Source organism: Taudactylus pleione, unplaced genomic scaffold (genome assembly GCF_031769625.1).
Source record: "Taudactylus pleione unplaced genomic scaffold, aTauple2 ptg000533l, whole genome shotgun sequence".
NCBI lineage: Eukaryota > Metazoa > Chordata > Amphibia > Anura > Myobatrachidae > Taudactylus > Taudactylus pleione.
In genome coordinates, this window is record NW_028284935.1 from 3,017,691 (window position 1) to 3,033,120 (window position 15,430).

Below are 15,430 nucleotides of genomic sequence, written 5' to 3' on the forward strand. Positions count from 1 at the left end.
TGCACCGGCATTATACTCGAACCTTAACTAAATCTCTCAACAAATCCTCCACGAAAAAAATATGCCCCCAGAGAGAAAATAAAAACACAGTGCCCAAACAGGGGGAAAAAACACACAGTGCCCCACAGGGGAAAAAGCCTACAGTGCCCCCACATGGTGAAAAAACACACAGTAACCCCACATGGGAAAAACCACACAGTGGCCCCACATAAAAAAAACACACAGTGCCTCCACAGGGTAAAAGACACACAGTGGCCCCACATGGAAATAAACATAGTGCCCCCACGGGGGAAAAAGCACAGTGCCCCCACATGGAAAGAAACACACAGTGCCTCAACAGGGAAAAAAACCCACAGTGCCCTCATGGGGGGAAACACACAGTGCCCCCACATGGAAATAAACACACAGTGCCTCCACAGGGAATGAAACACACAGTGGCCCCACATGGAAAATAAATACACAGTGCCCCCATGAGGGAAAAAACACAAGGTGCCTCTACAGGGAACACAATGGCCCCACATGGAAAAAAACACACAGTGCCCCAATGGGGGGAAAAAACATAAAGTGCCCCCAAATGGAAAGAAACACACAGTGCCTCCACAGGGAAAAAATACACACAGTAACCCCACATGGAAAAAACACACAGTGCCCCTACATGGAAAAAAACACACAGTGCCCCACATGGGGGAAAAAACACACAGTGCCCCCACATGGAAAGAAACACACAGTGCCCCAATGGGGGAAAAAATACACAGTGCCCCCACATGGAAAGAAACACACAGTGCCCCAATGGGGGAAAAAATACACCGTGCCCCTACATGGAATGAAACACACAGTGCCTCTAGAGGGTAAAAAATACATACAATATTTAATTGTATAACTAAAAAATGTGTTAATAAAACCAAAATTTTGTACCTACACCGAAAAAAAAGATGGAAATTAGCTCACCACTAAGGGGCATATGTATTAATCATTGCAGCAGTGGCACAGTTAGGGGAAAAAACATACAGTGCCCCAAAGGGGAAAAAAACAAACAGTGGCCCCACATGGAAAGAATCACACAGTGCCTCCACAAGGAACAAAATCACACAGTGACCCCACAGGGAAAAAACAAACAGTGGCCCCACATGGAAAGAATCACACAGTGCCTCCACAAGGAACAAAATCACACAGTGACCCCACAGGGAAAAAACACACAGTGGCCCCACATAGAAAAAACAAACAAACAGTGCCCCTACATGGAAAGAAACACACAGTACCTCTAGAGGGTAAAAAACACACAGTGCCCCCATGGGGGGAAAAACACACTGTGCCCCTACATGGAAAGAAACACACAGTGCCTGTAGAGGGTAAAAAACACACAGTGCCCCCATGGGGGGAAAAACACACCGTGCCCCTACATGGAAAGAAACACACAGTGCCTCTAGAGGGTAAAAACACATAGTGGCCTCACATTAAACAAAAATCACAGTGGCCCCACATGGAAAGAAACAATGCCTACTCATGGGAAAAAAAATCACACAGAGACCCTGATGCAGAGCCGGATGCTCTGACAGAGCGCTCGCTCTGAATCAGGGCTGGGCTATTTATTTTTATTAGAACGGCCTCCTGGCCGCTCGCATAGCTGTGGGTGACCACCCACAGCTATAGCGAGCGGCCAGGAAGATGGTCGCAATGGTCAAAACCATCGCGACCATCGGGCTTGCGACGAGACCCTTGTGGTAGGGTCTCGTGGCCGCAAGCCCCAGAGAGCCGCTATCTCTCCCACTGACATCACTCGTGATGTCAGTGGGGCCACCCCCAAACAGAGGCGTTCTCATGGGAACACCTCCGTTTGGGCAGCCACTCCCCCGGCCCGCCCACTCAACATCGACAGCACGTCCCCTTTGGTACGAGCCCCGGAGCGACGGAGTGCCCATCGCTATCCGGGTCTCGCGCATGATGGAGCCGGCTCTGTTGTGTGCATGCGCACTGGCCCACCAACGACCCGGTTGCACAGCGCTTGCGACCGGGTCTGAATCAGGCCCAGTGGCCCCATAGGAAAAAAAAACAGTGCCCACACATGGAAAGAAGCACACAGTGCCCACAAATGGAAAGAAACACACAGTAACCCCACATGGAAAGAAACACACAGTACCCCCACATGGAAGGAAACACACAGTGGCCCCACCGGAAAGGTGTACATGAGTCTACATCCAGGTCTACTTCAGCAGCAATTATGTGAATTATACAGTATAAAATGGTCATGCCATTGCCTGTGCCTGTGCCCCTTAGTCATACAGATGATTCAGCCCAGCGGCGTAGCTCCCAAAAGCAGCAGATGCATTTGCCTCCAGGTGCCAAGTGTCGTGGAGGATGGGGCACCAACAGGGGCACTGAAAGTGGGGGAGGATACCCAAAGAATGCCAGGGCCAGTTGCGTAGGGCACCCTGTTTTTATAGTACTAGACCAGTGTTGGCTAACCTTGACACTCCAGCTGTTATGGAACTACATAATCAGCATGCTCTGCTACAGTTTTGCTATTAGGGCATGCTAAAACTGTGGCAGGGCATGCTGGGATATATAGTTCCACAACAGCTGGAGTGTCAAGGTTAGCCAACACTGTCCTAGACGTAAAGAAGAACTGAGTAATATTACCTCCTTCCTTCTGGTGGGAGCACGGTATTACTAGAATAAGACCTGCAGCTATTAGAAGCCAGACCATGAAGTCCTAAAACCTATTCATACATTTCCAAACTGAAAACGACCTACTGTACCTTATCTGCACTACTTACATAGCTTCCAAAGGGATAGGAGAAGTAATCCTGTCTAACATGAGTACTGGTGGCATTAATTAGCGCAACTATAGCTAAAAAGTACTGAAGCCCTTCCAATCCCATCTGAGTAGTGAGGTCAGGGGCGGATTGGGAATTTAAAGTGGCCCTGGAAAAAGCATAAAGTCCGCCTATATGCGCGTGCCACCGGTGCGCGCCCAAAAAAGTGGGCGTGGCCTTGCTGCAAGGGGTTTGGTCTAATGTGAAATGCCATGTCCGCAATCGACAACCCCATTTCGTCATGCTGGGGGCATGCCCACCGCTCGTGGAGCAAATGGGCATGCCCACAGTCCCTCTCTCCAGTGAATAAGCACATAAAGCATATGAATGAGTATTTTCTTACCTATATGATTTATCTGCAATGAGGGAACCTCTGAAGAAATTGATCCTCCCTGGACAGGCAGTGTCTTGAGTCTGTATTCATTATTCATGTAGAAAATCACATGGTCTGGAAGCCGCCTGTTTGTGTAGCAGTAAAGCCAATGTCCTTATCATGTAACAGAGGTTCAGCCAGATAATACATAGTAACAGAAGTTTCCCCATATCAGACAATTTCATATTGATAAAATATATTTGTTCATATGGTACCATTTGCATCAGTAATATGGTTTCATTAGAATTGTTGTCTTACTGAAGATTACTGTCCCCCAGTCTTTTCTTCCAACAGAACCAGTGGTCCTACTGTCCTATTTGTGTGTCTCCAGGACCATCACCTTGGAATGTCTCCAGCCTATCCCCACCCCCTATGTGTCTCTGTAGAGCAATCTCCCTGCTTCTTTCCGGCGCTGTCCCCCTACGCCTCTGCAACGCCATCATCCTGCGCCTCTCCAGCACCATCCTTCCATGTCTCCGCAATCCAATCATCCTGTGGCTCTCCAGCACCATCCTCCTCCGTCTCCACAGGACCATCCTGCTGGACTAGCACATAATATCCCCCTCCCCAGATAGATCATCATCTCCCCTTAGCACTAAATAACCCCCCTCCCCCTCAGACAGATCATCTCCCCCTAAAACAGAATAATCCCCCCTCCCCCTCTGGCAGATCATCTCCCCATAGATCAGAATAACCCCCCCTTCCCCCTCAGGCAGATCATCAGACCACAGATCAGAATAACCCCCCCCTCCCCCTCAGGCAGATCATCAGACCTTAGATCAGAATAACCCCAACTCCCCTTCAGACAGATCATGTCCCCCTAGAACAGAATAACCCCCCCTCCCCTTCAGGCAGATCATCTCCCCCTAGAACAGAATAATCCCCCTCCCCCTCAGGCAGATCATCTCCCCATAGATCAGAATAACCCCCCTCCCCTTCAGACAGATCATGTCCCCCTAGAACAGAATAACCCCCCTCCCCTTCAGTCAGATCATGTCCCCCTAGAACAGAATAACCCCCCCTCCCCTTCAGACAGATCATGTCCCCCTAGAACAGAATAACCCCCCTCCACACTGACAGATAATCATGTCCCCCTAGTACAAAACAGCCCCTACAGACAGAAATCAATCTCCCCTTAACAACCAATGTCTCAGCTCTGCGGGCGGCCTGTCCTGCAAGCTGCCAGAGTGGATGCAGCAGGTGCCGATGACAGTGCTGCAGGGCCGGATTGAGGGCCACATGGGCCTGGAGCTGAAAATGATTGAAGGCCTATTTTGAAAATCAGATGAGGTGTGGCCAGAGCCATATGGGCGTATACACCCACTATAATCTCAACACCAATGTCTCCATAAATATGTAAAAGAAAAGAAATTCTATTTTGTGAGGTGATACAAATTTACTACTAATGATTTATGGCTGACCATGTGGACAGCATATGGTCAGTCAACATCATGCTGTCATGATTATGGGCCTATTTTTATTTGGAGGCCTGGAGCTGTAACTCCATCCGCCCCATTGTTAATCTGGCCCTGCAGTGCTGGCCTGCAAATTTCAATCACAGTCACTCATACCCCTTTCAGACTTGTTGAGAATCCCGGGAATTTGGCCTGCCTCAGCCAAATTCCAGGGTAGCCGCGTCTGTCTGAAAGGTGCCTACCCGGGCACATGTTCCCGGGTAGCCACCCCTGCAATCGACCAGGGTTTTTCCCGGGACTTAAGTCCCGGGAAATTACCCTGCTTCTGTCTGAATGGTGCTACCCGGGAATTTACTCCCGGGCTTCACCAAACAGCTCCTGATTGGCCAGACGCTGCTGCCTGTTGATGAGGTCATCAGCAACAGCCAGCAGTGGAGGGCAGACGCCATATACACGCTAAACATAGCGCTAAGAAGCCTGTGCAGTGCTACAAAGCAGATTTGGTGCTGCAACAGTTGCAGAGAGGCCCGCAACACGACGAGGTGAACTTGTACCAGGTGTTTGGAGAGTGGTGCCAGGTGTGTAAACATATTTAGCATCTAATGTTATTATTTATGTCATAGTGTTATACTATGTAAATTACTGTTTTTTATTACCTTATTAAAAGAGCTTGTTTCTTATTATATATGGCATCTATTTTAAAATACTGAAAACTTTATTAGCTAACAAGAGATTTATTTTTTATTCATTTTCTTATTTATTTATTATTTTTATCTAAATTTTCGGGGTTTTCTTTAGTGCGGTAATCTTTATTTTTGCTGTGTACAGATGGTTGGTGATCATGGCACATTGGAAGGACGAGGAGGTCCGTGAGCTCTTACATGTGAGGGGAGAGGAGGAAATAAAAGCTCAAATCACAGGCACTGTTAAAGATGCCATGATCTATTGCAACATGGCCAAAATCCTGGCCAACCGGGGTATTGTGAAGACACAGCAGCAAGTCCCTAATAAGCTGAAGAGCCTAAAGAAACAATACACAAAGGTCCATGACCACAATCGTAATCGCAGTGGTGTGGGAAGGATGGAGTGGGCCCCATACGATTTATGCACTTCGGCTTTTGGGCATACAGCACTTTGCAACCCCATTGCTCTATCTTCTTCAAGTGATGCTGGCACACTGTCTGCAACAACGACATGCACGCCTTCAACAACTCCTGAGAGCAGCCAGCAGAGCCCGGCATTATCGCAGGTCCTATTTGATGACCCAGATGAGGACTCATCTAATACCATCATCATTAAACCAAGCACTGGCACAGATGTGATCTCTCCAACGCAAAGGCAAGATTCTGAGTCTGAGCCACAGAGCCAGGGAGACAAGCCAACCCTACGCAGTAACAGTAAGTTTAAATCAAATAACTTATGTTCTGCTGCATTAATCTACATCACAGGTTCTCAAACTCGGTCCTCAGGACCCCAAACAGTGCATGTTTTCCAGGTCTCCTCACAGAATTACAAGTGAAATAATTAGCTCTACCTGTGGATCTTTTAAAATGTGTCAGTGGGTAATGAACACACCTGTGCACCTACTGGGTGACCTAGAAAAAGCGACCTATGTGGGGTCCTGAGGACCGAGTTTGAGAACCACTGATCTATGTAATGTTGTCATTAAATTTCTAGCATATAGTGTTGTTTCTGCATTTATCTTGTAGTGGAGGATGGGCATCGCATGCAAACAGACGTGCTGCTTTTAGAATTGGGACCATTTATTGTTTTGTGTTTTAAATATTTTTTACATGTGTTGCTCAATGTTTTCTCTCTTTTACTTTCAGTTTTCACAGTGCCAACACGTAAAAAGAAGAAGAGCAAAATTGATGTTGCTACCAAAGCCATGACAAATATTCTTTGTGAACAAGTACGCGACCTAGATTCGGAATGGCAGACACAAGAGGATGCCAGACTGCAGCGGTTCATGGCCAATGAGAGAGAAATGCAGAGTCATTTGCTAAAGGAAATGATGGCTATGCAGGAAAGGCTTAGTCGCGATAACCGCAAATTTTTTACTCAAATCTTGAGCACAATCCACTACAAACCAAAACATGTTCCACCACCCACCCATTTTGGGCAACAAGCTAATTATCCAAACTCATTTGGGGAACAATCCCAGTATGTGCAGCTACCTCAGTCTCCCACCTCATTTGAGCATACATCACAGTATGGCCAGCACGCTAATTTCCCCACAACATTTGGGCAAACTACATACAAGTATGCTCAACAAGCAAAGCCCCCCCCCAGCATTTAAACAAACATCCCAGTATGTGCAACAAGTAAAGTCCCCCCAGCATTTAACCAAACATCCCAGTATGTGCAACAAGTAAAGTCCCCCCCAGCATTTAACCAAACATCCCAGTATGTGCAACAAGTAAAGTCCCCCCCAGCATTTAACCAAACATCCCAGTATGTGCAACAAGTAAAGTCCCCCCCAGCATTTAACCAAACATCCCAGTATGTGCAACAAGTAAAGTCCCCCCCAGCTTTTAACCAAACATCCCAGTACGTGCAACAAGTAAAGGCCCCCCCAGCATTTAAACAAACATCCCAGTATGCGCAACAAGTAAAGTCCCCCCCAGCATTTAACCAAACATCCCAGTATGTGCAACAAGTAAAGGCCCCCCCAGCATTTAACCAAACATCCCAGTATGTGCAACAAGTAAAGGCCCCCCCAGCATTTAACCAAACATCCCAGTATGCGCAACAAGTAAAGGCCCCCCCAGCATTTAACCAAACATCCCAGTATGTGCAACAAGTAAAGGCCCCCCCAGCATTTAACCAAAATCCCAGTATGTGCAACAAGTAAAGTCCCCCCCAGCATTTAACCAAACATCCCAGTATGTGCAACAAGTAAAGTCCCCCCCAGCATTTAACCAAACATCCCAGTATGTGCAACAAGTAAAGCCCCCCCCAGCATTTAACCAAACATCCCAGTATGTGCAGCAAGTAAAGTCCCCCCAGCATTTGGGCAAACTACATACAAGTATGCTCAACAAGTAAAGTCCCCCCCAGCATTTAGCCAAACATCCCAGTATGTGCAACAAGTAAAGTCCCCCCCAGCATTTGGCCAAACTACATCCCATATATCCAAGCATCCGCAAACACCTCAGTCATCCTCAACATTTACAGATAGTACATTAGATAATGTACTTGAAGGTCAATTTAAAGATACTTTGCCAGCTAATTCTCTGTCACAGGAACTTACTCCTGACAAAAACCCAGAGTTTACAGTTTACAGAAATATTTAAATGTGGTGATCAAATATATCTAGTGATGTTAACTTGACATATTTCATATGACGATGTTGAAAATATTATGGTTACTGCTTTTGTCATAGGATATTGAGTTGGTGTAAACAAGGAACTACCAAAAAATTATGGTCCTATTTTTTTTATTTTAAAGGCTTGTTTAATGCCTCATAGCTATATGCGCACTTAACAATGTTCTGAAGTAAATGTGCACTTTACTGTTATTTTTTTTGATACTAGTGTTTGGTTTTGAATTGTGTTGTATTTTGTAAGAAATATGGAATTAAGGCTTTCAAACTTTGTATGCAAAACAAAGGCCTTTATTACAATAAAAGAATTTTTGAACCTTTCAAATATTGTCAAAAAAAGTTTAAAAAAAAAAATAGGGACACCCCAAAAAATTAATTAAAAAATTGGGGTGCAAAAATAAAATGGGAAAAAATTGTTAAACAATAGGGAAATAGGTTCAGGGTTATTCTGCAAGTATGCGGCAGGTGTTTTCTAGAATAAAATTATAGCGGCAGGTGCACAAATGCAGAATTTTTAAAAAATTACTTTAGGGACACCAAAATATGCTAGTACCCATTTTCATGTACCCCAAATTTGATGGGACCACTTAAATAAACGAAAAAAATAACCTAAGTGCTCTTCTGCATCACGTCTTCAATGTTGGAAAAAAAACACCTGCTGCGGCTATTTAAATCCCCGACTTTCAATTAAAGGCTAAAACGGGGGTACCCATAGTGTTCCCCCATGTTTTTACAACTTTAGGGTGGTCTTACAATTATTTTAGGGAAAAATTCGTAACTTTACGCAAATCCAACTTCGGAGTTTCCCGTTTTCGTTAATTTTATTTTGAATACGGGGATAAGCGGGAGCGCACACCATACCTTTACGCAAAAAAAAACTCCGATATGAAACGTTAACTTCACCAGGGAAGTTAACCTTTCATATTGAATACCCCTATATGAGGTAAATTTACTAAAAGGAGAGTTTTTAGAATTGGAGATGTTGCCCATAACAACCAATCAGATTCTAGCTATTATCTTCTAGAAGGTGCTAGTTAAATGTTAAATAGATTCTGGTAGGTTGCTATGGGCAACATCTCCACTTATAAAAACTCTCACTTTAGTTAATATAGCACTTAGTGGGAGATATATCAGACCATTTGTAGAGATAAAGTAGAGAAGTTGAAAATAGCCACCAAAACCTGTTTTGCGGTAATCTGGGCTTTTCTCTGCTTACTGCTAGTCACAAAGCGGGTTACCGTGGAGAAGCTCATTACTTCTCCAGCGCCACCCCCGCTTCATGGCTGAATAGCATCATTCATTAAAGGACCGAAAGTTCAGTCACCTCAGGATAGCGTAATCTGAATACCGTCACGAAGCCGGCAGGGATGTTGCTTGCCGCCCCGTCTTCTACCCGCAGTGCCCGTCACCCGGCACTGGCACTGCCCCCTTGATGTCCCAGCAGCCACTGCAGCCTTCCATGACCTTTCCCGGTGGCACATGTGAAGGAAGGACCTGTCTTGGCCTCCCGGCTACTCATCCAAGACAGGACCGCCCTACCCCTGGATACCGTATTGCATCGCCGGAAAGGTAAGTATACATGAATTGCTACTTTACTAAGCTATATATCGCATTAAACCAATGCGATATATAGTGAAAAGTAACAATTCATTTTTCATTTTCTTTCTTAATAGACCCCTATGTAGTTAGTTTTTTTGTGTATATGCATGACTCACAGGGGCGGATTAGCCATAGACTTCACTGGGACTTTGTACCTGATTCAGACCCACTCGCGAGCACTACGTGCTCGTGAGCGGGTCGTGTTTGGCCACTGCGCATGTGCACGACGGAGTTGACTCCAACGTGCATATGTGCGAGACCCGGCTAGCGACGGGCGCTCCGTCGCTCCGGGTCTTGCACCAAAAGGGGGCGGCTGTCGATTTTGATCGACAGCTCACTCCGTTTTGGAGGTGTGGCCAGGGGGTGGCTTCACAAACGGAGAAATTCCCAAGCAAATGCCTGCCGATTGTGGGCGGCCCCACTGACATCACCAGTGATGTCAGTGGGAGAGCTTCTGGCTCTATTAGAGCCAGAAGCTCTCTGGGGCTTGCGGCCACGAGACCCTACCACAAGGGTCTCATCGCAAGCCCGATGGTCTTGACCATTGCGACCATCATTCTGGCCGCTTGCAATAGCTGTGGGTGGTCACACGAAAAAAAAAAAAAAACGCCCTGATTCAGAGCGAGCGCTCTTTCAGAGCGTCCGGCTCTGAATCAGGGCCTTTATCCGGTGGCCGGAGCATGTTGGGACCACTAAAATCTTTTTTTTTTCTGTGTTATTTTATTTATTTTAAAAAAAAAATTATGTCCTGGACAGCGCTGATCGGTAGGTGGCCCTCAGCGCATGTTCACTGAGCTGGAAGGGACCCCGCCTCCAATCCTCACAGCTCACCCTCTCAGTGGTGGCGGCTGCCTGAGACTGACGACCCGGCAAGTAAAATAGTCTCTGCTCCTTCCACCCAACCGGGCCACTCCACCGCACCAACACTTTCAAGCCTCACTCAGCTCCTGGACCTCAGTTCCTGTCTCCCAAATCCCAGCAGCAGCCAGAGCTGAGGTAATGCTCTGGGTCTGCTGTGGCTTTGCACGCTGCTGCAGTGAGTGCGCGGGGTGCCAGGCATGCCGGGCATGGAATATCAACAACCCCAGGTAAGTGATCCCATTCCAGTGTATCCCCCTTCTTAAACCTAGTGTGCCCCAAATACCCACCATCTCACTGACCTCCTCCTCCATCCCAGTATCTCCCCCGTCCCTCCAGAGCCAGCCCACTGCCCCCTTCTCACTGCCCCACCTCTTAAAAAACCCAGCCAGCCCAGTAATAGTGCCCAAGCCATTGAGCCTAGCATCCCCCCTTTCTCACCCCCAATCTCACTGCCCTCCCTTCCCATCCAGCCCAGTGCATCTCCATCTCACTGTCCATTCATCTAGCCCAGTGTCCCTCTCATATATCTCTTTGTTCCTCCTCCCAACTCCCCCACATTCAGCCCAGTGTCCTCCCTCACAGTGAACAATGCAGCCACCACTTTATCCCCATATCATTAGGTCAGCACCCTCCTCTGACACCTCAGGGTCCTCAATATTTATCTGCTCTCTGCTCTGCACTCCCTTCTCTTGTACCCTTTCTTAGGTCTTAGCTCCTAATGGGAAGTGCTGGAGACACACAGGTAGGACCTCTGGGTTGGGTATGGGATGTCGGCGCACATGATCCTAGTGGTCAAAATCCCGATGGTGGATACCCGAAAGAGTTAGGATAAAGACACCTGTCAAACGGTATCCTAACCCCCCCATTTTCCTTACCTTTAACCCTCCGTTCCTGATGCCTAGACCTAACCTCTTCCTCAAGTGCCTAAACTTATCTTCCCCCTCCCTGCACACTAACCCTCCCCCTAGTACCTAAACTTAACCTCTAACCCCTCCCCTAACACCTCTACTTACCTTTGGGATTCCCGGTTCGGGTGTCCAGGCATTCTGACCGCCGGAATCCCAGTAGTCAGTATTATGACAGCATCCCGGACCTCTGGTAGGATTAGAAGAAAAGGCTGGGGGACAGTCATCTTCAGCAAAACACCAATTCTAGAAACCATATTATTGATACAAATGGTACCAAATTAGCACATATATTTTATTATTATAAAATTGTTAGATTAGAGAAACTCACATTTTGCCCTGCACCAAAACTTCTTTTACTATGTATTATCTGGTTGAACCTCTATTGCATGTTGATGACATTGGCTTTATTCCTAGGCAATCAGATGGCTTCCAGACCATGTGATCTCCTGCATGAATAGTGAATACCAACTGAAGACACTGCCTGTCCAGGAACGATCAATTTCATCAGAGGTTACCTGTTGAAGATAAACCACAATATAGGTAAGATGTGTTTTTATTTAGTACACACAAGAAACAGTATAGATTTTTTTATATATGGAGTGCCAATGGAACATTTCACCCTTGGCTCTGCTTGGTCTAGGCCAGTGGTCCCCAAACTGTGTGCAGCGGCACCCTGGGGTGCCTCGGGACACTTGCAGGGGAGCCTTAGGTTGGTGGTCAAGCACCAAATCAAATTCTTTATGGTCAATGTAATGTAAATATGTGGTCAAACAGAAGTGCAAATCTGTCCACCACCACATAACTGAACCTAAGGATGACAGGTAAGCACAATTGACTTCACTTAATTAAATTTTTTTTCTGCATTATTCAATAACAAAAACTTTTGGCTTAGGGGTGCCGTGAAAACAATGCTGATACTCTAGGGTGCCATGATTCAAACTAGTTTGGGAACCACTGGTCTTGGGCTAGGCCAATTCCTGCAAGTAGTGACACACTTGTATGACAGGCAGCCCCCAGGGGAAGCAATCGGGAAGCCGGCTGACATTATTCTGACAGCCGGCTTCCCGACTGTCATATCCCAGCGAGGGTGAAATGCCCTGCATCTAGATGTAGACGCCGCTCATTTCACCGATGCCAGTGGACCGGCGCCCGGCATCCCAATCGAAGGGATTTCCTGGCGCCGCGAGCGGGCAGCCGTGGGGGGGAGGGTTAGGTTTAGCGCACCCGGGGGGGACTTAGGGTTAGGCATCCCCCCGGGAGGGTTAGGGTTAGGCTTGGTTTAGGGTTAGCCACCCCCCCGGGGGACTTAGGTTTGGGCGGTGGGGAAGGGGGGGTTAGGGTTAGGCACTTGGGGGGGAGGTTAGGGTTAGGCACCCCTAAGGAGGGTTAAGGGGGTTAGGTTAGGTTAGTTAATACTTACCTTACAACGATCGGGATTTCCAGTGCTGTCAGGATGCCGCTGCCGGGATCTGTTCCAGTGTCGGGATGCCGCTGCCGGGAATCGAACCGCCGGCCATGCGATTCCGCCCACAGATGTCTGTCATAGCAAGCAGAGGGGGCAGGATCTCTTAACATTGCAAGATAAGACAGTCCTTGTCTTGTGAGACAGAGCTCCCCTGGCGGTGGAGGGGAGGTTGGGAAGCCCCCCTTTACCCACTGAATAGATACTGTGCACATGAGCAGGGTGTCTATTCACTGGAGAGAGAGACTGGGGACACGCCCAGCAGCTCCTGGAGTGCTGGGCATGCCCCAAGTGTGACAAAAATAAGGGGAGTGGCTCACAGCCACAATATTTCACATGACACGCCCCTTCTTGTAAGGACACACCCATTTTTTCCATAACATACGCTTTCAGTTAGCCTACATATGGCCACTTTCTGAAATTTTTCCAGGGCACTTTAAATTCCCATTCTGCCCCTGGTAACTCATGTTACAACAGAATAGACAGAAACTGAGGGGACCTATATATTTATTTAAACCTGTTCTCCTAATTATTGTTACAATATGATTGTTATACGACCCTCTTCAGTCTCCAAACACTTACTGTATGTTATTTAATATACTTTATCATCACATACTGTATCACCTCATGGTCATGATGAACACAGACACTCCTAGTAATAACCCAATAACATAATCACAGCATTATCCTAGACCAAAAATATATTACAGTATGGAACAAAGACAAAATTCGCACACGGATGCACATGCCCTCATACAGAAAACACTCCCTACAGGAGAAATGGTCAGGATGTCCTAAAAAGTACAATAATAAAAAAGTACAGTCAAAATTATAAAAAAAAGGTACTGCTAAAGATAATCTTTATTATTAAATCAACCTCTTGAGGGTGGTTTTGCAAAACCAAAACATGATGATGACTTAGAACCAAAACACGGTGGTGGTCTGTGCACATCTCTAATTTATATTCATTTCAAGACAGAATAGCGATATAAGCCTTATATGAACTCTAGTATCTATTATCAGAAGATAAGCATCACTAATTCATAGGCAAACATTTTCCAGTGTTGAAAGTCAATAACTCCTAGACCTACTCTCATATAAAGAAAGTATGGATTATCTCATCATTGCTCATATGTGATAAATATTATTAAATACACCTATCTTACTGGGAAATTAATACTGAGCATTGGTAGTAAAGCTTCTCCATTCTACATCATTAAATGTTATGATATCCAAGGATGAAGCGGCTGGATCTAGATCACAAGTGTATAAATGGATTTATATTTAATCACCTAGCATTGTAAATCAGTTTGGATACTTGCAACATTTATTGTTTCACTATAACCGTAAAATTAGAAAAAGAACACAGACTTATGAAGATGAACGAAACAGAAGAACTAAATGCCACTATTAAAAAAGCATAAAAAAGCATTAAAAAGTAAACATGCAGCACAGCCCATTCCTCCTGTATTTTTTTCTTTACCATTTTCGACGTATATTACTTATGCATCAGCAGAGCTTTCTATACAATGAATGAGACATCTGTAATGTTTCAGCAGCAGAAATAATTTTACACTTTTTTTCAATATTGTGGAATTGCTGTAAACCAAAACACATTATTTTGCTGTAGGTGCAGTGCCATATAAGAATTATATGTATTGTCTATTGAATTGTCCATGGAAGAGGTAGTTCCATTGGCATTTCAAAAAATTGTTCTAAACATCATTTGTGAAATATGTATTTTAGTGAAGTCGCCTACCAACACCCTGATATACTTCATCATTAAGATGCTCTCAGCATGTTTCTGCAACTAAAATCATGTCATCGATTGATGTTTTAGACTGCCATATATGGAGAACCATTAACCAATTTATTATGATGTATTATTATTTTATCATTTATGTTGTGCCAACATACTGTACTCAGCAGCTTTTTGCAGCTCAGTAATAAAACAAAACTGATTACTAAAAGAGAGGTACAGTATGAGGGCAATGCTTGTAGTTTAGCAGTCTATAGGAAGTTACTGTAGGCATTTTGAGGATAAATATAGCATACTGCCACATACTGTAATACAATCTTCTCTATAATACATTCTGGGCCCATCATTCACTGGATCGCAAGTTGTTGTTCCCAACATTGTAGTTTTTTTCGCTCTATCTATACCCACCTTCCCATCTCTCTCCCCCAATTCCTACCATCTCTCTTTCAATCTATCACTCTTCTTCCCATCTCTCTTTTTCTTGCTCTTCCTCCCATCTTTTTCTCACTCCCTCTTCCTCTCATCTCTCTCTCCTCCTCTTCCTCTTATCCCTCACTCCTCCTCTTCCTCTCATCTCTCTCTCCTCCTCTTCCTCTTTTCTCTCTCCCTGAGGAAAGTGAAGTGATGGTGTATGGGGAAGTACCTGGTTCTGGACTTTCTCCTCTAGCTAGAGAGATGAAGGTGGGCTTGGTTTTCATAGGGTAGAAGAGACTCAGGGCCTGATTCAGACGTGGTCGCTAGATACGTATGCTCGCTCCCAGCGTATGCAAATTCGGAACACACTCAGAGAGGCAGGCGATCACACAGCAAGGCATAAGCACACCCACTATGTCTTGGCGTGCGATCGCTTTGTGTATGCAGATGCCCACCAGCCTGTCTTAAGATGCCCACTTGCGCACGTCATCTCCAGGAAGT